This window comes from Cavia porcellus, unplaced genomic scaffold (genome assembly GCF_034190915.1).
Source record: "Cavia porcellus strain 051 isolate PalLab524CR breed Dunkin Hartley unplaced genomic scaffold, mCavPor4.1 scaffold_18, whole genome shotgun sequence".
Classification (NCBI taxonomy): Eukaryota; Metazoa; Chordata; class Mammalia; order Rodentia; family Caviidae; genus Cavia; species Cavia porcellus.
The window spans coordinates 47,403,102-47,427,946 of record NW_026947501.1 but is presented as its reverse complement, the minus strand read 5'-3'; the positions used below and the strand labels follow the sequence as shown (position 1 = coordinate 47,427,946).

The following is a 24,845-nucleotide window of genomic DNA, read 5'->3' as shown; positions in this document are numbered from 1 at the left end:
ACTGATGTGTGTGTGTGCACATTTTGAGAAACAAATCTTTCCCACAAGGCAGCCGAGGAGCGAGTGCTTCTTCCTGCTCCTATATATATGCCTGTGCTTCAGGATCAAGTTTGCCATTCAGAGTGATTGGCAGTCATCCTCCCACAAGGCACAGCCCTGACCCATGGCCGGAAACCCAGCTCTGGGTCACCTGAAGCACTGGCTAGGACATCCCCTGGCTTCTTCCCCCTCCTCCAGTCCGCTTTGTTACCAGGAGTAGAGATGGCAGACCTTCTTTATTTACCACAATTGATTTTTTTATGATTGTCTGGAGGGTGCTCCCGAAGCCAGGGCAGCGAGCTCCTCTGCTTCCTGTAACAGCATGGTTCGATTGCCCTACTGTTCCCACTGACCCTGACCCAGGGCCTGCCCGTACCTGGCCCCTGGTTACCTGCCAGCATTTCGCACGGGCTGCTACCTGAGTAGCCCATTCAGGTGGTTTTGCCCATCTCCAATTTCACTTCCTAAAAAAAAAGTCCAGTTCAACAAAAATATTGACTTTCGATCTCCCTGAAGGTTTCTGATGTTCGTTTGCTGTAAGTAGCTCGTGATGTGGAGCACAAAGGCATTTCCAGAGTGCGTGTTTCACAAAACGACACAGCAGATAATTGAAATTTATTTGCAATTTTCAAACTACAATAAACACAATTCTCCTTTTCTTTCATTAATAATCGCACGGCTAATGCATAGCAATCCCTCCACAGCTTTTACAAGCAAACTTGAGCGGCTGCGTTGTAATAGCTGGAAAAGTTAATGTAGCTTGAACAAGGTTTCTAATTGTCCCTGTCTCTGTCATATTTGTCTACTTGAATGGTCCTAAATACCACAGCGATTAATTACTACAGAGCAGGTATTACAAGATGTTATCATCTTCCCCAACTGTCTGGGTGAATGGAGAGAAGGGGAGATTGCCAGTGTTTCATCTTTGCTCTTCCTGTAAGGCACTTTAACCAGAAGATTTAACGTGTCAAAGTTAACTGCGTTGTCTAGCAGATATTCACATTCTAATTAAAGATTAAGAACGTAGTACATTACACTGTGATTTGTCATACATGGCTTGTTAAATAGGAAACCTACCGGGATTCCCTAACATTTTATAAACATTATTCAGGGCTTTTAATGTGGGCAAAGCGAAAGATTATTCAACTGCATTGCAGTATGGAAAGCCAATCGCCCCCGCTCTGGCCCCACACCCAACCCCCCATAAATAACGAGATGCCACCCCTCGTGCAGTTTGGAGACTGTTTTGCCACAGAAATTTTGTTCAAACCATGAATCACCTCTGGCTTGTCTCTGGCAGCGGAGGGAGGATGTTTATTATTAACCCTGGGCATTTGTATTTCTTTATTTCTTTTCCTTCGGCTTTCAGCTGTCGGCTGTCAGGGAGTAGAGAAGGTGAGAGTCTTTGTCTGTGTGCGAGGGCCATAGGACCCGAGGAAGAGGAAAGTGTTTCAATATGCAGCTGAGCTTTCGGCGGAGGCTCGCAGCCCGGCCAGCGCCTGTGCCAGTACCACCATGCCACAGGCCTGCTCACATCCTATGATTGCCTGAGGAATAAATTAATGAGGTTACTGAGACACCCAGCATTTGCATATTCACGGATGCTTATTAGGTAGAAAGTGGATACCAGGTGCGCTGAATTTGGGGGAGAGAGAGCCTGTTAAGGAGGCATACCTTCTCGTTCTGCAGAAAAGGGGTGTTCCGTCACCAGAAAGATACCATGCAGGCAGAACTCCTACTTAATGATAATCTGGATAATTGCAAACGAAAGGCCAAGCAGAAGAGGGTCCTGCCTGAGAGCAGCCGAGCAGCCTGCACGGTGCCCTTATTAGAGCAGACCTGATGCAGTGGTTCTGGGGCAGAAAGGAAACAAACTCCATTTGCTCTTCTTGGATTTTAGGCTATAATTATGCTGATGGCGTGCACAGATGAACAGGATGCCGAGGTACCTAATGCAACATTATCCATTTAAAGAGACCTTTACATTTGCCACTGTGATGCCAGACCGGTTCCAGTCCCAACTGCAACAGGAAAATGCTTTTCTAAGAACATGATGTCCAAGCCAGAATTACAGAATCCATCTTGACTGTTTCTCCGAGGGGTGTGGACCAGAGTGGTTTCGTCCTGCGAGTGCTTTTTGTCTCATTGTTGGAGGAAAGTTTCACTGCTGCTCTGCAGGGTGGCATGGGGTCGACTCCCTCAGATGCAATGTGGGCAGGTATTCCTGTCCTCCTGGGAACCCAGAAGCAGGGCAAGGATTGTCCACGCCGCACAGCACTGTGCAGTGGCAGGCCTGCCTTGCCTTGATTTTTTTTTAATTTATTGCTTTCATTTTATACAAGTTAGGTTTTCTTTTAATTTTTATTTCCTCTCTAAAGAAAATAATTGGCAGCATTCAACCTCAAAGACACGGTCTAGTCAAAACCAGGATGCATTTGGTTTTGAGAAATAGTGCTTGTTTACCTACAAGCTCTACCCTGCCTGTTGTTTCACCACCCCCTGGCAAGGGCAGGGGGTGACCCCAGGCTAAAACATGGCCAGCGTGTAGTACAAGCATGCATGCATGTATGTGTGTGTGTATACATATATGTACACACACACGCATGCATTTGGATTCCATGACATGCATTCTATATCCAGTCTCTTTTCTTAAATTTAAAAATAAAATTTCCAATTCTAAAAAGCATTCCGAAAAACTGTATCTTTATTTTTAAGTGATTTCTTTTATAGGAGAAAGCCAAAATAGAAATAATTTGAAAAGCAAAATAAAAGCAAGATGTGCCAAGAAGCAAGAGTTTGTGGAGATGGAAGAGGAGCTGGGGGAGGGAGAGGAGGGGAGGAAAAGTGACCAGGATGCCATGTGTGAGTGTGTCTGCTCCCCCTAACTCCCCCACGCAGTTATTGTGCATCACAAACGCATACCCGTAATAACAAAGGCTCTAAACACAAATGAAGTATCTTCCTGAAGAAAAGTCCAAGAGGCTTTTAGTGTTTATTTCATTGTTGCCTAAAACTTGTTTTTTAGTTTTTCAAAACTCAGAGGTCTAACAATTATTACAACTCTCCCCTGCCCTCCACCTCACCAAAAAATAACCTGCACATGTTCTACAATTCAATTTGTTTTCTCATACAAATTTCTGATGCACTTATAAATAAATAAACACACATCACAATTACTCCAGCATGGCAGCACTATAACCAGGAAACTATATGTTTTCATAAACTACGGTATTACCGGTTATTTTTTAGGATTAGTCGATCATATTGTTTAGGGAATATTTTTAAAATATATATATTCCACCTGGAAGGGCCTGCCTGGTACCCGCACAGCCGCAGCAGCAGTGGAGCCCAGGGTTTTTGTCACACAGAGCACAGATTTTTTTGATTATGTAGATTTCTGTTCCTACTGCAGTTTCATATGCAAAGCATGCGTCCGCCACATCCATGCTATCTCCTAAAGCAGTCGTTCTGAAACCCAATCTGGGGACAGTGCAGACTAAATAAAATTTCATTTTGATTTGGCCTCCCGCTGCGAATGGGACTGCTTTGTCTCAGCCGACAGAAGCAGCAAGCCAGAAAGGTATGTCCTGTTTTGCATGGCTGGTACTGTCTTGAGGCTCCTCCCTGGCAGCCCTGCTCCGGGCTCAGCCCTCCACTTCCTTCTTCTTTCTCTTCCATTTGCTCTCCCTCCTAGCCTGCTTGCCCTGCACCTTCTACCTGCAGGGCACAGCCATAGCAAGCCCACACCGATTGTTTACTGTGGCATATGCTTAATAGCTTGCCTGGCTGTTTGCATTTTCCCTGTCTTTGTTGTTGCTGGATTTTTTCTTTCTTTCTTTCTTTCTTTCTTTCTTTCTTTCTTTCTTTCTTTCTTTCTTTCTTTCTATTTTGGTTTTTGTGTTGTGTTGTTTTCCTCACCCACCTTGGCTTCCCATGTTTCTCCAGGTGTTGAATACTAAAATACTGACTGAAAGAAAATTGAATAAGTACTGCTCTGATGCTCCGGAGATTTTACTGGAAGATTTGTCGTGCTGAATTTTATTGTGAATTTGAAGATGCATTGAACAGCTTTGAAGGACTTTAGCTTTCATGGCCCTTGTGAGCTGCTTTGGCAGGAAAGCAATCGCCCATTTTAGAGAAGGAGGGAAAATAGGACATAAAGACTCTTCCCTGGGACTGGATTGCTTGGCTCTGTGTTTATAAAATGCACTGTGGTGTTTGCTGAACTGCTGTAGAAGATGGCTTCTTGTAAACAGTGACCTTCCCTGGGAGTCAGGAGAGGCCGCTGTGCCAGACTCTCTTCACATACTTGTCTCTTGTGGCTGGAGAAGGGGCCACCAGCCATGCTGCTCTCAGAAGACACTGCAGATAAGGTGGTGGACGCCAGGGGACAGACAGGTGTGGGAATTTATTTGCCAAGCCCAAATTTCCCCTTCGACTGTCCCTGCCCTTGACCAATCCGTCAGGTGCCATAGGGAAAGGTGCATTCTTCCCTGTCTTACATACTGGCATATCATTAATCTAAATTAGGTGACAGCAACCTGGTAAAGATGGAGATGGAGTAAATGAAAGATAAATTGCCTAAGAGGGGAGCAGGGAGTAACTTCACTCTGGCTCAGGAGTTCTGCATAAGTAATTCCACCCGGGATCTACATTAACAGACAAAAATACTAATTAGCTTCCCAGGGACTTGGTCCCCGGCCCCTAAGCAAACAAAAAGTAAGTCATGGTACACAGCTTCATACTGGGTCAGAAGCAAACTTTTTAAAATCCAGACTACCAGAGCCATCCCAGTATTTGGGGGTGAGAGGCTCCCAAGAGTGATTCCTGCCACTGCTGTAACTCAGTGGTGAGCTCTTCCCCATTGTAATACATTATGCTCTTCCCATAAAATCTCTAGGAAACTATATAGCCAGGAGCCTTAGGGGTGGGGGATCATCAAAAGCTTAGGCAACTTGCTGATAGCCTCTCTACTTACCAGGCCTAAAAAAAAAAAAAAAAAAAATCAAGAAACAAAATGAAAGTTAAAGATGTGGAAGAAACACAGTGTGAATACAACATGTAATGACCTTCAGTGGAGACGCAGGGAGGAGGAGGGAGAGGAAGAAGCCAAGCTGGACCTGGCTGGAGAGTTTGGTCAGCCAGCACAGGTGCAACTTCTAATACTGCTCAATGGTGAGTCTCTTTCTCTGGCCTGGCAGTGAAGGCCACACAGTCATTTCATAGCTGGTTTCTGATAACCAAAGGTGCACATTTGCTTTCCGTCCTGTTTGTAAGTGTGCTTGTAGGGGTCACTTTTTATAAATGTGGCCTCTTTTGATAACTGACTGACTATTTTAAGAAGTAAAATCTGTTCTATAAGTGTTTTAAAAAGTATTGCTATTTGGCAAGAATAAAATACATGTTTTTGAAAATTAGAATGCAAACACAAGGTATTCAAGGAGTATTAGTCTATAAAAATAGACAGCAAATACGCTTACATTTCAAGTATGTATATCTATATGAATATATGTACATGTAATATACAGAGACAAAATATATACATAAGTATAGATATATATGCAATGAGAGAGAGAGAGAGAGAGAGAGAGAGAGAGAGAGAGGCTGAACCAATGACGCTATGGCAAAAACTTGCAAAGCTTATCTTGAGGACAAAATTTAATAAACACATTTGAGAAGCAAACTCCGCACTGTGGTTCAGGATTTTTCTAAACCACAGCGATGCATACATGCAATGTCTTCCAAAGGCTGCCGCTAAGCAGCCCGACATTGTCGTGAACTGGCAGGTCCACAGTGGATGATCATTACAGTGCGACTGAGCCCACAAGGAGGTGTGGGGAGAAGGACCCGGATGTAGAGGGACAGTGCCTGGGCACAAGACACAACACGCAGGGCTCCTGGTGTGCGTTGTTCCACGAGGTCCAGCCCGCGCTCTGGAAAGCCAACTGCTCTGTGGGTCCGCGGGCCCTGAGCAGGGCCATGGAGAGAAACGCAGACCTGATGACCTTCCGGGCAGTGCTTGGCATGAGAACCACTGATGTGCAGATGTTGCCTTAGCTGGGTCTCTGTGAATACAAGGGAAACAACTGTGAGGTTGAATCTAAATTCCAGCCAGTAACAAAATTTTCTCTTCCTTTGCACCTTCTGCACTCTGGCTTCTAGTGATAGTGAGTTCTTTGATGATGGGACAAACGAGGAACAGAAGGTGTGGGCTAAGCATGACCCAGAGGCCCCTGCTCACCAGAGAGCCAAGTATACACCACCGGGTGGTCATTGATGAGGGAAGGAAAGGGGTTTGAAAGGACAGACCCACCCCTACCTGGGGCCACAGAGAGCAGCCAGGCTCAGGAGCCTCAAAATCCTTTGAGCATCTTCCCGAGGAGATAACTTACACACAGGACTCCAAATCTCAAGGATCCATGAGTCCCACAAAGGTGAGCTCTGACCAGCGAGGAGGCACAGGAGGAAGAGAGTCTTAACTCTCTGAAAATGCCAGTGTGAAATTGAAAAAGGGGTTCGGCTGACCTGCGCTCTGCAGCTACTTTCTGGTTACCCAGAAAGCATCTGCTGTATGGAAGCTAACAAGAAATAAGTGTTTTGAAAAACCTGACCAGGGTAATTTGGAAAGTTTGATGTTTTGTTTTTTGTTTTTTAAATTTCTGTAGGTGAGATAAAGACCAGAAACAAGAGGAGGCTAATTAGAATGCAGGCCCTGAGCTGGAGTAGGGACCCCCGAAAAAAAGTCTATGGAGCTGTCTGTCAAACATCTCACTGGACTTGCAATAAAATTGCTTACACTGCCTTCATGGTTGGATTTGATAGAAAGATCATTTGCCATGCCCGCTTTAGCCTGAAAAACTCCCCTTTTGTGTGGATATGTGTGAGAATGACAAAAACTCTACCCAGAAACTACCACGGGAGCTGCAGACACTTAGATCTTCTGTTTGCATTTAGGCAGCCTCAGAAAAACCCCAGATTCAGGTAAGATGAGTCCCCAAGTGATTTCAAACCCAGATTTGCTGTTGGCGAGCAGACTTCTGTAGGTCAAAAAGTCTGTGTAGTCTAACCTGAGTCTTCACTCAGCTTGGAAGTGAACTTAGACCTCAGTGTTTTACCCTTGGACGTGTCCTGCCAATTTTAAAGTTCAGGTTGGACAGCCCTCGAGACACATGGCACTCACCCACCATGGTAGCCTCCAGTGATTGTGGAATTACCTCAACTGGCCTTATAAGGCCTCCATCAAAATGGTCACTGTGCTTGTCACGGGGTTTGGCAGAGGGAGAGGCTCAGGACTGGGCTTCACTGGCTTCTCTTGGTTATGTAAGGTGTAGGTACTGCTGTCCTAGGTAAGGTGGTGCTGACCCATCGACCAAAAATGAACAGCTGTCCAGTGAGCCAACTGAGCTTAAGGAGGAAACTTGAGGTTCTCCTGATGGGGAGAAATGGGCAGAGGCTGTGTCCTAGGAAGAGCTGCAGGTTGTTTCCAGGTCATGCAGCCCAGATGAAGGCTGAGGAGCTTCTCTAATGCAGCCTGCTGCAAGGAACACAGGCACCCTGCCATACCTGAGAGAGAGTGGACAGGGCAGCCAGAAGGTCCAAGGCTAATGCAGAGTTCCTCCCTGTGAACCTGAGGGTTGCAACTTACTCCCGAGGCTACTGCAACTCATAGGTTGCACTTGCCTGTCTCCAGGAATCATCTTAGAGGGAGAAAAGGGTGGAGAAGAAAACATAGAGACTGGGCATGTTCTCAAAATGGAAGAATGAGCATCAACCAAGAAGGACGGCTTAAATGATCAAGCTTGACAGCTCTAAACTTGATTGGACATTTAATTAATTTCTCTCCCCTCTCCTTGCTCATTACTGACTAAGACTTCAGGAAGAAGCCCAGATAAGAAAGGAAAATAAATTATATTTTCATTTTATATACAGGTTGGATTGTAACTGAAATTTCACAGCCCAGCTACACTTGAAAGATCCTAAGCTGTCACATGAACATCAATCCTTCATGACCCACGGAAGCATTAGACACTTCATATACCAACCTTGGAAAAGTGGGGGAAGGAATGTTGGCTCAGAACTGATTGCACAAACCAAGCTACTCTTCTTCAATACCTGCCTGCAATACAACTTTAATTCCAGAGCGCCAAACAGCTCTGGAATGTTAATTTCTCACAAGGCCACTATCTCTGAAAGGATACTTCACACAGAGGCAAGGGCCCTGGTTCTCCTACCAATGTCCAGCACCTGCAGTCCTAGACCAATTCATGGATCAGGCTCAACAGAGGCCCAACGAGAGTCAGTCACTCTCTCCCAGGAATTCAGAATGAAAACAGGGAAGCTGCTTTGCTCAGAGCAGTTGAAATCAAATGTGCCACTGGGATGTGACTTCTTTCTAGAAAGCTGGAAGCTGATTTTCTTCTCCTTCCTAAGAGCTGGTTGGCCGACTCATGTTGAGTTCCTTGAAATGGGATTGTGTTATCTTAGCCAGCTCCTTCCCTTCTGCTTAAGTTTGATGGAATTTCTTTTTGTTGTTTTGAACTTAGAATAGTTGTGCATGCTACCAAAATGTATGTGAACAAAAAATTCTCAGAAATCAATGCAGCATTCAAGACATCCCACTGGGTTGCACCCAGAGGTAAGAGAGATGGTATTCTTCTCAAAATCTCGCCCTTATGTTCATCTACAGAAATCATGGGACTAAGTTTAGTAATTGCTGTAAATGTTCAGGATTTCATCTGAAATTTTATGGAAAGGTGGAGAAATGTCATTAGATATGCCACCAGTTTGCAGCAACATGATATAATGTTATACTTGAACTAAGGGCTCCAAGCTACTGTCTATGGGAGAATTTTCCACAGTTCTGTGATGCCCCTTCTGTTTATACTGTGTGTAACAGTATGAGTGTCCAGTGGAAAGTAAACAGGAAACAAACATTTCAGACAACAGCTCAGAGAGCTGAGAGGGACAACAGCCTAGAAGGATAAAGACAGAGCAAACCACGATTAGAAGACTCAAGAAATGACTTGGTTACTTTTCTGTCACTGCTGGGACAAAATGCCTGACACTCAAAATTAAGGAAGAAACAATTTATTTAGCTTACAGTTTTTGGAGGTTTAAGCCCGTACTCAGCAGGTTCCGAGATGCAGTCGCATGGCATAGGGACAGCTGTTCATCATGGCAGAAGGTACCAAAGATGATAAGAACAAAAAAGAGCAAAAGGGAAGAGTGTGTCCCCATATACTGAATGTGGGCCACACCCACATTGGGTGTCCTGCTTACCCAATGATCCCAGCACTGGACCGTGACTCAGCCACAAACTCTAGAATCTCCTCCTATGGCCACCAGAGAGTTGGGGAGACACCCAGACACGAACCACAGCAAGACACAAGAGGAATCTAATTATTTCTTAAACAGAGACCAGGGACTGAGTTTTACCACACTGAAGAAAACTCATGGAAATCTCAAATTTTTAAAATTTATTACTCTGAAAGTTTGCTAGTGAATTATGGTCTTTTGAGCTTGCCATTAAAACGAATCAGTGAAGTGATTTAGGCATGAAAATGAATAATGTCATAAATGAAACATGAAGTAAGACTGGCTCTTCACCTGGAAGGCCACTGTGATAGAACATGCAATGACAGGAATTGTTACTAGTTCTGCATGTATTTGTGTCACCATATATACAACATGCAGTATGATGCAGGGTCTCAGAATATATATATATATATATATATATATATATATATATATATAATATATATATATAATCAGACCTAGAAGAAGAATAAGTATAAAATAGACTACTCTGGGGGAGAAAGATTTCTTCCAATTGTTTCAAAGTTTTGCTTCACGCCTGTCTTAAAGGGCAAAAGAAGGTGAATCCAGCTATCCCATTACCACCCACCCACATTAAGAATGCATTTATTCCTCTTAGTCCATTATAGACTGCTGTGTTCTCCATTTAGAGACCTCTCCTTCTTCCTTCTTTCATTTTTTCTTGTTAAAAATACTGGAGTCTCTTAACATTCAAGAAGAACGCTAGGGGAAAATAGAGTATGTAGGAACCAACTTGTATTTCAGAGCAATAACTCATGGTCTGGGGTCTGGCTCAGTGATGACCGAGAGTGCTTTTTCCTTTCTCCGCCAGCTCTGAGTCCATGTGTGGAGCGTGTGCACACTAATGAGGGTGAGGACTGAGGTGGAACAGGGAGTAGGGTTTGGAGTAATGGCATGAAATTAAGAAGAGGGAAATTGAGGTTGATTACCAATTACGAGTTGAAATCTCCTTAATGCTGAGGTCTATTAGACTGTGGGGCAATCTTACAGGGGAGGTGGAGGGGCTCCCAGGGCTTAGATGTTTAAAACTGGAGTGGACAGAGTAGGGCAAGAGCACCCTGTGGTGTGCGATCTGCCCCATTGTGTTGAATGAGCCAGTTCACCTTGGCTGCCTTTATGGGCTGGAGCTGCTACTCACCCTGGAGAAGGGGGAGTCCTCTGCTCAGCCCCCAGGGTGATAATTTTACAACACTTTTTCTGCTTTTCACCTGGAACAGCCTTCTGAATGCTGTGACAGAAACCACAAAGAGGCAGTTCTGTGGGCCACAGACAACTTTCCAAGATGTGTGTCTTCTACTGGGGAACCTGACATCTTGGAGACGGATGCAAACCAGTATCTTGTGCTAGGCACCATTCTGTTTTCTGGTAAAGTAAAAATTAGAGCAACCAGGCAGGTGACATTTTAATCACATGGCCATCGAGGCACTCGGGGGTATATATGGTCTCTCATTCCTAAAAGAAGAGCAGATGGGAGGAATAAGCAATGAAAAAGTGAATTAGATACGGAAAGAGAACAGGTATCACTCGCAGTTGGTAAGCACCTTGCCGTGTTCCGCGGGCCAGGGAAAGTAGATGTGCATGGCTGCATGAGAGTGACATTTCCCTTTGTCTCCTTAAGCCCATCCTGGCACCTGGGAGTCAATTTCAGAAAGGGATCTTTTACTGAAATAGGAACATACCTGGAAATTGATATGTGAGAGCAGATGTGGTTACTATATCTGCTTATTTTAATAGCATACTATTTTGTGTTCTTTGATAGGGGCTTTCTGAGTCAAAATAAAATAAGGAAGACTATTAGATCCACGTGACACTAATCTGAATTTTAGAATATTTTCCCATTCCAGGTGAAATAAATATATCCAAGCTCACTTGAGCTAGAAAGTACAACAAGAGCTAACATGCACCTTGCTGTGGCTGGACGTGGTTGGTCTCTGTTAAAACTCATAGTGAAATTCAGTTGCCACTTGGGCCACTGGAAAGTGACCCTTTAAGAACAGAGCGGGCCATTGGGAGGGACTGGGTTTGCTGCCACCCTTGCAAAGCAAGGGAACCCCACATTGTGTCTTCCACATCCATTTTCTCACCTCTTCCACTTCTGACCCTGAGCAGAGGCAGCACAGGGCCCTGACCAGCACCAAGCTTTGGGCTTCCCAGTAGCCAAAAACACAAGCCAAGTCCTCTATTCAGTATAAATTCCCAACGGGAAATGGGACAAGACATCCCTAGACAGGACCTACCAGGCCAGGGGGACAGCAGGAAACAGAGCCCTTAGGGGATGAATGGTAGGTGTCCAGTGGGCACATCCTCTGCCATCTGGAGCAGCACAGAGAGGCCCAGGGCCCAGGAAGGGCCAGCACTCGTGTTCTGATCACCCAGCTTCCTCCACCAGGAGGGGCCAGGGGCTCCCTCTGCCCTCATCTCTGTGCTTCACCCTTCTAGCAGCCCAGGTGAGACCCGCAATCCTGGGCCCACAGAGACAGAAACTCAGAGCAGGAGGAGAGGACCAGATGCAGGGTTCCCAACCATCTCCTGAGCATAAGTCCATGAAGGAGGAAAGCTAAGAGACAAGACTGTGCCCTCAGAGCCAGTTCCGCGAGTGCCTCCCCCTGCTCAACTCTTCCCTGAGATGAATTCATTCTGTTTTTATCAGTTTATATTTTTTCTTGACTACAACTGTTTTGCAGTCTAAGTTGATCGACTAAAGTATCTCACTCCCACTCCTGACCTCATATATGAAGTGAGTATTTTCTAGGGAAACAATTAACCTATGTTTTTCTTTATGGGGGAAAACCTTCAGAAAGTTGCAGTTGCATTCGGGGGAATGTGGGTTTCAGCAGTCAGGCACTTAGGTGAGATCCGTCACTTAGATTGCTGCTGCAGCCAGAGTCCCAGGAGGATGTGTTAAGGTGGCCAGCATGGATGAGCACTCATGCTTTGCAGTCAGTGAAGCACGCTGAGATGAGGTGGTCTCCAGCACCCAGAGAGCTGCCCTGACCATAGCAGGAGCCCACTCAGGCCTGCAACAGTTTCCAGAGGCTAAGCCAAAAACAGAGACCAAACTGGGGCATGAACAGAGAGCACCTCCACTTCTGTTATTGGCCAAACTGGCAAGAGAGGCTGCTTGCTGACGAATTAGTGTCTTGAATGAGAGGTGGGCTTTCTTGAAAGTGGCTGCACTTCGTCGTGATTTTGGTGTCCCCAGAATAAGCCCTTGCTCATATTCTTATAAACCCCACAGTCCCTACCTGAGGCCTTAACGTCAAAATACAGAATGTGGGCAGCACTCATGCGAAATCAAAACCAGAAAATTTCTGTAGAAGAAAAGCAACCTTCTGAAAAATTTTCAAAGTTACTCAAATTTACCATGAAAATCAGTCATAGCCACTATTAAAATTTCCAAATTTTCACTTCATATGTTCAACTTAAAGGGATACTTTTCCCCCCAAACTTGAACATTGCAATGTACTCCTAAAATGATAATACTTTATATGTAAACATAATTTCAAAGCACTTTCATATATGGCATTTTATTTGATCATTTCAGAAATACTAGATTTTTATTACCAAAAGACAAATTCATTTTGTTATAACTCAGTTTTATTAACCAACTGGTAGAAGAAAAGTAGAATTCAAGTCCTGTATCAATAAAACTCAGATTTAATCATAAACTCAGTCATGATAACAGATCTTTAGACGCCAGCACCATGTGCTTGCAGCAGTGGGCTTTCAAACGGGAGTGGAATATTCACGTCCTACAAAATCCGATTTTCTCTGAGGGAACAGAGGTGGGAAATGTCTAGCATGTCTGTCTCGCTGCCCAGCAGAGTGGATTCTGTCTTTCTGGGCAGTGTGTAAGTTGCAGCCAGCACCCTGGAGTCTGGCTGTCCTGCTGAATCCCTCCTAGCTGCATGCTGCAGCTCCATCCTCGCAGGGTCCTAGTGGCTTTGCTTTTCCTCACGGACACAGCACCTCTCCCAGAGAACTGTGAAGCAGTGCAGAAGACCTGCCGAGCGGGGCAGGTGGGAGCGCAGAGTGGGCATCTCCACCTGGCGGGCTCCACGACCGCCTCTGTAGCCTCACAGGCCAGGTGGGCTGGTGCAGGCACAGCTCCAGGCTGCCCCCGGATGCTTCCCTGGGAGGTCCGAAGAGCCCTGCACAACCCTGCTTTCCAGGATGCTCTTTCCAACTCTGCTGGATACGGTCACCAGTGACCTCAGTTCACAGAGAAAGACAGAGGAACTCCCAGGAAAAGTGGCATTTCCAAGGTCCCAAAGACAGAAACGTGAACCTGCATTCAACCCACACGTTCAGACTCCTTGCACTGGTAGACTTACACTGTTGACCTTAAGCTATATCTCTGCCCTTCTGACTCACAAGTAGGACGGAAGCAGAGACATGCTGAAGGTCATAGACCACAACTTGGCCACCCAAAGGGGAGTGAGGAAAGGACAGAGAGAATGGAGGAGATACAGATGAGACTAGACAACCTACCGCTTAAAACGGCACTGCAAATCAGTACAATAAAGATAACCTCAAGGACAACACACACCTGTGATGAGATGTCTTCAGAAGATACTTCATCAGCACTCACTTCGGAGGGGGACTCAGCTGAGAAATTGTAATGCAAGAGAAGACCAAAGTGTGGAGTTCCTTATACCCAAGGTGAAGAGTTTCAAGACAGAGCTGGCAGAGCAACAGATCTGTGTGACCTTGTGGTCCTCACAGCAGGAAGCCTGCAGGGGGCAGTCCCTTTCCTGCATCCTGCCCAGCTTTGCCTGAGGGGAACCCCCAAAAAGGCTGCTTGTGAGGAGCACCGCTGCTGTGTTACTTGGTCGTCCCAAGTGCGGTTCAGTCAGAGCCTGGAAGACCCCTGGCAGGGACAGCGAAGGTGGGCTGACCCCTAGGTTCCCACAGAGCCAGGGTTCCTCTAAGTTCCTTTAGGTTCCTTCTCATGCTTGGATTCCCTGGGTCAGACCATTTGACACACAGTCACTGGGCATAAGGAAGGGTGCCTTTGCGTGTGAGGAGCACGTGTGTTATCTCTCTCAGCAGGGAGGACACTGGTGACAAAGGCAGCCAGGGAGTCTGGGGTAGCTGAGCACCTTGCCATCTCTATGCCTGCTGGTACCAGACCAAGGTCGGTGTCTCCTCTCGGGGTGTGTCCCCACCTTGCTGGGCACTGTAAGCCTCTGCTGAACTGCCACGTTGTTATACAAAGAGGCTAAGGTCAGGCAATGTGCTCAGGACGTATTTGGAAGTGTCTGTTGAAGCCATAATATTGAGATGCAAATTCTGATGATGCACTGTAGCTAAGAAAAGAAAAAAAAAAATACCAAATATGGTATCTTAAGCCTTCTGAGATTGATCAACAAAGAAACCGGCTCACTTATCCAGTCCAGCAGAAAACCATTCAGATCCTCAACTGCCGCTGGATGTTGGGACCAAAGTGACGAAGAAAAATATGAAGCTGCCAAGGTCCCGCCGTTTTGCTCAAGTAACAGAATCAGCAGCGATACCAGTGTCTTACATTTCCGAGCAGTCCTGGAGCTATTTAAATAGACTTCAAGTGAGTCAAACGCACCCTGGCCAGGAGTTTGGTTGGCGAGGCCCCTTTTATATCGAGAGCCATCCCTCAATAGCATTTGCCACTGCCATTTTGTTAATAAAATAGGGGCAACGCTGGCTTCTAGCATCTCGGATTTTTGTTGAACAAAGCAACACGGAGCCTGAAAGGCATGTCAAGAGATCTGACGTAAATGGAAATCGCAGAGGATCATAATGTGCACAACAGGTGCACGGAATAGATGTTCAGAATGGTTTCTATTCTTTGGCTTTTTTGGAATCAAATCAGAATCAAGAACAATGGTGGCCATTTCAGATAAATTACTTCTGCACATTCTTGCAGATTGAGCAGCTGTAAAGGAGGGGGAGGCCGGGGCCGCCCGCTATGTGGAAGGTGGATGGATGGGTACGAATACATTTGTAATGTGTACACACTGTGTGGAGTATATTAAATTTTTGCCTTTCCTGGGCAATGATAAAAGTAGTTTTCTTTGCAGGGTTGCATGTTTCATTAATACCAGGTTTTAATAATTAAAGAGCACAACTCTGGAGGCAATACATAGCGGAGATAAAAGTTTGCAGACAATCCATTATTTTTCAGACAGTCCCTCTGAAGGTCCCACATGGCGGTGCAGCTTAATGATTTAAGTTCTAAAATGGGTTGTTTAATAAAATATTGGGTGTTGATGTCCTGCTCTAGCGGGCAGCACTGGCCTACATCAGGTATAGGGATATCGCTGCCTGTGTGGAGGATGGGCTGATCCCCACACACTTGCACATGCACACTCACACGCACACACGCATGATTATCCACTTCAGCCCATTCGCCGGCTGTTTTTGTGGCATTAGAGTTACTGTTTGTAATGTTGAATGTTGGGAAGGGAGAGATTTGTTGTCTTTCTAATCTTCTTTGTTAGCACATTCTATTTTATTAGACATAATTCAGAGGGAGAAGAGACAGGGAAGCCGACGCCGGAGAAGGGGGCTGCATAATTGGGTGTAGTGGGATTAAACTATTATTAGAGTGCGCTCCTGATGGACGCCCATAAAGAACCCACGGCAGAGGCATTAATGAGAGGTGGAGGGAGCGGCGGCGCGGGGCAGCCCGACTTGTGCACGCCTAGCTCAGCAAGCCCTGGGTGGAGCCCCCAGACACCCCGTGTGCACACACAGCCTTTGCTCTCAGCAGCCCCTGCCTGTTCCGTTCTCCCACTCTCACTTGGCCGAATCTGTCTCGCGTGCCAATCTTGCTTTGCTTCTTCGATGCGGTGGCTTCGATCTGTAAAAGCCAACAACTGCCCCGCAAATTCAAACCTAGCAGAGAAAAACATATGCACGCATATCCACAGTGGCCTCTTCCCTGATTTAGAAAAGAATCAGCAAGATAGGTGAACACCAATGCCCCCAGGTGATGAGAGCAGGAAGTAAGTTAGGAGTGTTCTTTCTGAGGCATAAATATTCAAAAGCCAAGAAAAAAATTAAGTGTGAGAAATGATAATGTGCTTTGACGTCAGAGTTGAAAGAAAAAAAAAAACCCAGAGCCACATCCCTCGGTTGTGGTTTTCGCTGCTGTGGATGTCGCAGGTGAAAAATCAAAAACACAGTGAAAGCGCAGAGCACCAGCGAGGCCCAGATGAGGAGTTTAAGTGCGCTTGATGGATGCTCTTCGGCTTGAGCACGGTGTGATGGATTACTCACTACTTAAATTGTGTAAATATGTACAGTAAATCTCTCCCTCCTCTATTTCCCCACTCCTGTCTTTGCACAGGAGAGCGTGTTTTTCCCTCTTAAAGGAACATGTTAGAGATTTGATGACAACAGTGGAGAAGTCCTGACACACCTCAATTAGAGTCACTTGGGTGTGATATTTTTCAATCACCAGTTTTTGACAATACTGTGATTTTACCGAGGGTGGAATCCCGACTGCATTTTTTTGTGCTTCACAGTGGTATTTGCAAAATGCTCTCTGCCTCACAAAATCAGCCCTCCTAGGGCTGACACTGCTGATTCTGAGCCTTCCTTATTTTAAACCTGGGAAAGCACATTCTAAGTCCTGTTCAGCAGGAAAGTTTCAGATAATGTGCTTTCCCAAGTGAACGTGCCTTTAAGAACAACAGAAATCCTAAGTCCCCCACCGGCTGTGATGTTTTAAAAACCCACACTGTCCTCTGTGGAAACTGGCCCAGATTTGTGACTGGGACGGGTAACAGGGTAGGCAGCTGGAACATCGCCCCCTTCCCACGGGTGACGTGGACGCCCGTGGGGAGAACAGCACCCCATCCCTCGGGGGTCTAACCTTCCGCAGATGCATGGTTTCATTTTTGATATATACCTTTGCTTTTATAAAATGGGTTTCAGCGCTTACACATAAATTGCCAGGTAGGAAAATGAAAAGTTCTTTGCATGGAAAATGGTCTCCGGAGGTCTAGGAAGCCTTGGTGTCAGAAGTAATTTTCACTTTTTCTCCCTTTTCACTTTTTCTCGTTTTTATTGCTTTCCAGAGTGAAACTCCACAGGCTCAGAAGCCAAAGGGCCTTTTGAAAAACGCCACTCTCAGATTCCAGCCAGAGCCACAGCTGAGCCAGCAAGGCAGGCTTCTAACAAGACAGTTGCTCGCTGCCGGCTACAGTTCCTACTTTTGTTTCCTAGGGAAAGGAACACGGGGCAAATTGAAAGTGCGATTATCTGAGGCGCCAGGGTCTCCTCTCATCCAGCGTCCCCAGGGTTCCCACCCAGGATGGGTGCGGGGAAGGAGGGGGGATGTCAAGCCTGTCAGCCTGGGCTCTGCTCCCTGGCAGAGAGCTGAAAGTTCTGGCTTTTCAAACAAGCTGCAGAAATCTCTCTTCTGGTACTTGTAAGACAAAAATGGTAGCGGCACACCGACGTCACCTCTCCCCTCTCCCTGTCCTTCTGTACCTTCCTTCTGCTGCGTAGTCTGGAAAGAGGAAAATTCCAGTCAGTGCTGCTGCCTGTGTAGACTGCGCAGGGTCCCAGCTGGCTCAGAGAATGCACCCTGGAGTAAAGAGCCCCTGTGAGCGCCAGACCCTGGGTTTGTGGCTGTGAGGAACTGGCCTCTCTGGGGGTAATTTATTCCCAAACTTGGCTATTTCTTTGTCCCCTTCTATGAACATTTCTTCATTTATCACCCCCACCTTTTAGGAAGCAGGATAGAAAAAAAAATTTTTAGGCTTGAGGCGCAAGAAATAGCAGCTACTTAGAAAACATAAAATTATTATTCCTCATCGTCATGCTGAATTGGACTTAACTTAAAAATGAATGCTGTCTTTTCGCACGGGTTTCTCTTGTCCCTGGCCTCCCTTCCTAACTACTTATCTGGGTGACTTTAATACAATCACTACTCTTAAACTTAAAAAAAAAATTTCATGTATTTACTGACTCGGGTACCCAGTGCTGCCCACTCTTTATTTTAATCACATGATGTAGTTTAATAACATTGCATTTTGAGACACAGAACAGATCATTAAGTGAGGGAACGGTTTCTCGGGATGCTTCCCATTATCCTGGAGAGGGAATTCTGATGATTACGGCTCTGATAGCAGCTATCATTATGGTGAGCTTGCTACACGCCAGACACTTGACATGTGTCTTCCCAATTAATCCTCCCAACAATGTTTTGAGGCGCTTCCTGTTATCCTTATTTTGCAGATGAGAAAACTAAAGCTGCCCTACATAACTGCAAGAGAAAGGATTGCAAATCCAGGCCTTTCTGGCTCAGAGGCACTGTGCTGTATCACCATTTTTACCTCCCTTTTCGCTGTCTGAGGGAAAGGAGAGAAAATGATCCTCCACATCCTGCTTGCCCTTGTAGACAAAAGGAATGCCCAAGTTTCCGCTGGCTCCCTGGACGGCACAGTGTGTGCCTTGGTCAGGAGCTGAGGGTAATCAGGGAGGAGGAAAGCTGCTCCCAGAAAGAGCTAAAAATAGAGCCTCGGTTTGCATTCTTCCACCAGCTTGGGTGGCAGCAACTTCCCACGCTGCGCCTTCTCATCTGCAGAACAGAGGTGCTGTGTGCGTGCATGCATGTGGGCGTGTGTGTGTTTAGGTGCACTGTCCCCACCAGCTCTGCCCTGCTGTTCCCTAGAGCTGCCTGAATCCCAGGGCCTGGTTGTGACACAAGAGGGTCAGACACACAGTAGAGGAAAGGACATGAGACAGAGCACTAAATCCTGGCTTCCGGGCATCTTGGGCAAACAGAGAGCTGTAACGTCTGTATAGTGCGAAGGCTGTCCTGGACATGCGCCACACCTTCTAGAAATGACCTTCTTACACATGTACACACACACACACACACACACACACACACACACACACACACGTAGAACACCACAGTTCATGCGCATTTCAGGGGTACAAGTGACAAAGATAAGAAAATGTGTTTTCCTACAAATCATAATTAATACCATGCCCAGGCAGATACCTGCAAGGTCCAGCGATTGCTGTCCATCACGTGTGTTTAAAACCTGGCCAGAGACACACAACTGTTTCCCTGCTCCAAAGGCAAAGGGAGAGGAAGTCAGCCCAGGAAGACACTTGTCATGGGGAAGGGGGTCAGAGGCAGGCTCCTACCTTCCAGCCGGACTCCAGGACTCTGTGTGCACTGTCTGAGTGAGCATGTTTGTCAGTTTGAAAAGGAGAAAAGAAATCTCTGATTTTTAGTGGAGTAAGAAAGAACTGGTTCTAATCTAGCTATTGTGGTGGCTTCTCAGCTTCTATTTAGGAGAAATGAATCTACTATTAAAAACTAAGCTCTTCTATTGTTTCTTAGCAATAATATTTTTTAGACAATTTTTATACATTTCTTGAGAGACATTTTAGACTGTCAGAGCATAGCACTAAAATCATTTCTGAACTGTCATTTTATAAGTTAAAAAATACATAGCATTTACAAAAGGGAAATTTCTAAAATCTCTAGTTTTTAAAAATCCTAATTACAATCTGCAGTAATCATGATATCATATACACAGATTAGTGTATATATGTCTATGTATATACATATATACACATTTATACACAAGTCCCAGTTTACTAATGAGGTGTCCATTCCAAGTTCCCCAGTAAATACCTAAGACTATGGTTGATACCGAATGCTAAATATATTGTTGTTTCCTATACCTCTGGTACAGTTTAATTTAAAATTAGGTGATGAGAGATCAACAGTAATAACTGATAATAAAATATTATACCAAAACCTTGGTCAGTTTCACTACCTTTGTGATTTGCAGTATTTATTAATTAAAATGAGGATTCTGTAACTCAAGCAGTGCAGTACTGTGCTAAGTCAGTCTGATACCCAAGACAGCTGTGGAGTGATTAATGGGCAGGCAGTGTATACCGTGTGGATACATTTGGATTAAGGCATGACTGGATAGTGTGAGTTTTTATCATGCCGCTCAGAGTGGCACAGGATGTCAATTGGTAACTGAAATGGCAGAAAATGGAGGTTCAAATAAGGGGTGGGGACTACAGTATGCATAAGTTTTTCTTTTGGTGGATTGTGCAGGAGAGCAGAGTCAGAAGCCTGAGAATCCTGAGTGTGAGGCGAAGCCCTGCTGTTTTCCAGCTGTGTGAACCTGGACCCAGGTTCTTAGTTTCTTCAACTCTAGAATAGAGAACAGTACCAGACTCGTGACTCTGGCACAACAGCAAGCGTTGTGCATTTGTTAGATGAATGCAGTATCACCGGGATGCCAATCCTATTCACAACCATCTAACAAAGCGAGCACTCCAACCCCTGCTTGCCTGCTAGGAGCTGTGTTCTAATTCCTCCTTGAAGCTGTGTCCAGTAATGCAATCAATGTGGAGTGAAGTCCAATCTTTCTCATCCCTTTTCCTCCTGCTAAAGCCACCACTCTGCTTCACTGAGATTTGCCCATGAAGTTTCTTTCATGCACCTTCTGTTTTTAAAGTAATGTTTTGTATTTGAAGAGTGTTCATATATTAGGCATGTTAATGTTTCAATGATTCTATGACTCATTTAAAATTGCCACATGAATTGAAATATATACATATTTTAATATTATTTTTAAATTATTAACATAAAATTTATTTTTAACTATGAACAAACATAAGATTGTACCCATCTGTGAGTGCCGCTGGATGTATATATACCCTGAAATGTTTAAATCCAGTTAAGCTTTTCTAGTGCCTCAATTTACCATTTTTGTGGTAAAAAAATTCAAACTTCTTTCTTACAGTTTTGTGAAATATACAAACATCATCATCGTCGTCATCACCTATAGTCCTAGTACTACGCAGTAGCACCCAGAGCTTCTCACTAACCATGGTCAGCTTCCAGCTAACTGTAACTCAGCCCAGTGTCAGCTCCTCCACACCCCTTGCTCCCCACTACCAGCCCTGCCTTCTGATAAAAGTCATTCCATTCACAACTGCTATAGAAGTCACGTTTGTTTCTGTTTTACAGGTGAATGAGATCATTGGGTGTCTGTCGTTCTGCACCTGAGTTACTCTTGACTTAGTGATATCTTTTTCCACCCCTGTTGCCATAATGGTGTATCATTCTTTTTGAGGTCAAATAGGATTCCATTGATGGTTTTGTATCGTGTTCAATCCTTTTATCAGTATGTGAACACTCAGTTCTTATGAACACAATGCAATAAACGTCAGACTGCAGTTGTTTCTTCAATGGGCTGATTTCATTTCCTTTGGATACAGACCTAAGGAGCAGAATTACTAGATAATAATATAGCTCCATTTTTAATTTCTTGAGGTTATTTCAGGTGTTTTTTGTTTTGGTTTGGTTTTGGTTTTTGGTTCTTTTGCTTTTTTCTTGTTTCCGTTCTTTCACTTTTGTGATGCTGGGGGTTAAATCCAGGGCCTTCACCTTGAGCTACACTCCCAGCCATTCTGTTTTTCTTTTTGAAATGGAATATTTCTAGGTTTCTAAGTTGCTCGGGCTGGGATCAGACTTATACTTCTTTAGGTCCTGGTTCATTGAGTATTTTAGTTGTAGAGTTCTTTATACATTCTAAATATTTATCCTTTGTCACAGGCATATTTTGCAAATACTTCCTCCTCTTATGTAAATTATCTCTGTAATATATTGATTGCCCATTCCTTTGTTGAGCAAATACACTTTAGTTTGACATAATCTAATTTGTCTATTTTTGCTTTTGTTTTCTATGGTTGTTTTTCTCCAAATACTTGCCCATTCCAAAGTCCTGAAATAATTTTCCTGTTTCCTTCCAGGAATCTTATAATTTTAGGGCTCTTGTTTAAGTCTTTAATCCATTTTGAATTTTTCAATTGGCTAGAGATAGGGATCTACACACAGGCACACACACACACACACACACACACACACACAGGAACCCAGGATAGAGCAACTATATCAGAGTTGAGATGCCAAAGATGGAAAGAAATAATAGACTTGTCAAGAAATGATTCAAGGACAACTCACATTTTCTATATATCAGATAGAATCACATTTAAAATCCAAAAGTCAAAACTAAACATTTTTAGTAGAACATGTAAGAGAATATTAAACATTGAGCTTAAGAATTCTTAAATGACGACAACAGAAAACACATTGTCTCCATTTTAAAAATCCATGAAATGCGAGTTCATAGTTCCTGATTCTGCTCTCATAGTCTGTTTGTTTAACCTTCCATGAATACCACAATGATTTGTTGCTATCACTTACAATAAATTTTGCAATCTGTTTTCCTCTTTCCATTATTCTTCTTTGATGGTTGTGTTGCTTCTGTCTGCATGACTTTAATTCCTTTTTGCAGTTCACTGCTTTCTTTAGGGTTTGACTTTTTCTGAGTGAAGTGAGTCTTCCTCAGTGATGCTTGTGACTGGAGAGCGATCTGAATCTTTGTCTGAAAATGTCTGCTTTTCGATCACAGTGTCAGGTGATGATTTATCTGTATTTGCAGTTCTGGATGACAGTTTAGTTGTGTCCTCCCAGCCTGCTTAAGATGTTTTTCCATTGTCTCCTTTATTGCTGGCATCTGAAGTGTTTGCACTCCAGCGCTCAGCCTTGTGCTAGAAAGAGTGCTCGCTAAATCTCATCTTGCTTTCTGGAATCTGTGCCAGGAGGACAAATGAGTTGTGTGACCCACCAAGCCCTAGCTCCAGAACCCTTGGGGTCCTCACCAGAACTCAGCCAGGGGCCACCCAGAAGAGGACAGGATGGAGACAATGGTAAAATATCCAAACACCAAGAGAGTCTTCATCCTTTTTTTTTTAATTAAGGGATGTGATCAAAATATACAATATTAAAATTTTTTAAAGTTGATTAAAGTAAAAGACACATTGCCAAGAATGATGCGTTCAGTGTGTTCAAGGCCAGGGAGGACATCTGGAGGGAGACTGATGCATTGTGTATTTTACTGTAACACATTGCTAAAATTTCATCACTCACTGTATACTATTTTGGTGATCAATGGCTTATGGAACTTTCTGTCAAATAAAAATAGGACACTATGTCCTCATCCACCTTAGTCACCAGATATAGCACCATGTGACTTTTGGCTCTTGCCCAAAGCCAAAATTACCACGAAAGGGGGCATTTTGAATCAATCCAGGACATCAAGACAGCCCCAACTACACAAGTAATGACACTCATGAAAGGGCACTTGCAGAACTGCCCGACAGTGGTGACAGTGGTGAGATACCCGTGTCTAAAGGAAGGAGGAGTGTTCTGCCGGGGATGAATGGCAATCTGTTTTTAGCTACAATAAAATTTTAGAATTTAATGCCTCTCCTTATGTTTCTACGACATCTTGCATGGGTTTCTGTGTTCAGTGACACAGGCCAGGTGTGTGCTCTCATGTCCATTTTTGAAGGGACTTCTGGATATTTGATCATTGGCATGGTCAATGGTCCACAGTGTTGAACAGTTCCAAAGCAGAAGAGCTCTAGACCTGTGCCCTGCTAATATCCAGGTGATGGCTCTCATTTCCCTTTGGGAGCTGCTGTGGTCTTCGTCACTTCCAAGAGGACTGAGTTATACTCTACTCTTCGTCTTCTCAGTCCAAAGCAGCAAGTGGTAGAAAGGATATTTTGAACATTTGTTGAAAAATTAATACTTTACAGTTAAGTGGAGGAAACATCAATAAACCAACACAAAGCAACCCTAAAAAGTTGCACTTATACGTGTGCATAGAAAGCTATTCCAGAGGAAGAAATATTGAACATGAATTTTTTTGAAGAAAGATATTAAAACTAAGATTTCTTCCCTAAAACTGAAAAGGTATTGTTGCCTAAGGGCAGGGAAATTTGGGGGTGTGGGTGTAACCTGTACACAAAGGAAAATCTACTTCAGAGAATCAGAGTTATATCAGGAAAGGGAATCTGATAAGAAGAAGCATATCTGGACTGCAAAGCCTGGTGCAAGTGGTTCCCACTTGGGAAGATTAATTTTTTTTCATGTAAGAATTTAAGTCTGAGAAAAGGTACTGTCAGCATATCAGCTTGGGGAATGATTTAAAGGTATACACGTAAAGTAAGAATTTGCTTTAACTAGCTGGGGATCATTCATGTTGTGCATATATGGCTCAAGAGTTCGTTGTTTTCTGTTGTCCGGTGGTACTGGGCTCCACTGCATCAATATGCTGTATCCTGCCTCTTCAGGAAGCAGCTGAGGGACATTGGGGTTGTTTCCTGCTCAGCGTTCTTTCTGACACCTCTGGATGAACATGGATGTACAAGTATGGGTATGGACTTATGTTCCCATTTTTCACTTTATTTCACAAATATCTAGTGACTTGGCTGTGTTGCAGGACTGGCGTGTAGTTCTTGGTAGAATATGTGAGGAGAAAACCAACAAGATACTGGATCATGTGACAAGAGACTATCTCTCTCTGTCTTTCAAGAAAACTGCCAAATACTTTCCAAATATTTATCATTTTGCCTTTTTATCA

At 44.3% G+C, this 24,845-nt stretch overlaps 1 long non-coding RNA gene across 5 annotated transcripts in view; it reads left to right on the top strand.

Moving 5' to 3' along the window:
• Positions 1-3,321: 3,321 nt before the first annotated feature.
• LOC106028066 (uncharacterized) overlaps positions 3,322-24,845 on the top strand; it is a 33,852-nt gene continuing 12,328 nt past the window's right edge. For 3 of the 5 annotated variants that reach the window (XR_010040745.1, XR_010040743.1, XR_010040744.1), the window contains exons 1-2: positions 3,322-3,619; positions 3,985-5,214. This is a non-coding gene — a long non-coding RNA (uncharacterized LOC106028066). The remainder of the gene's footprint in view (positions 3,620-3,984; positions 5,215-24,845) is intronic. The other 2 variants (XR_010040742.1, XR_001201686.3) reach the window with 2 other exon arrangements.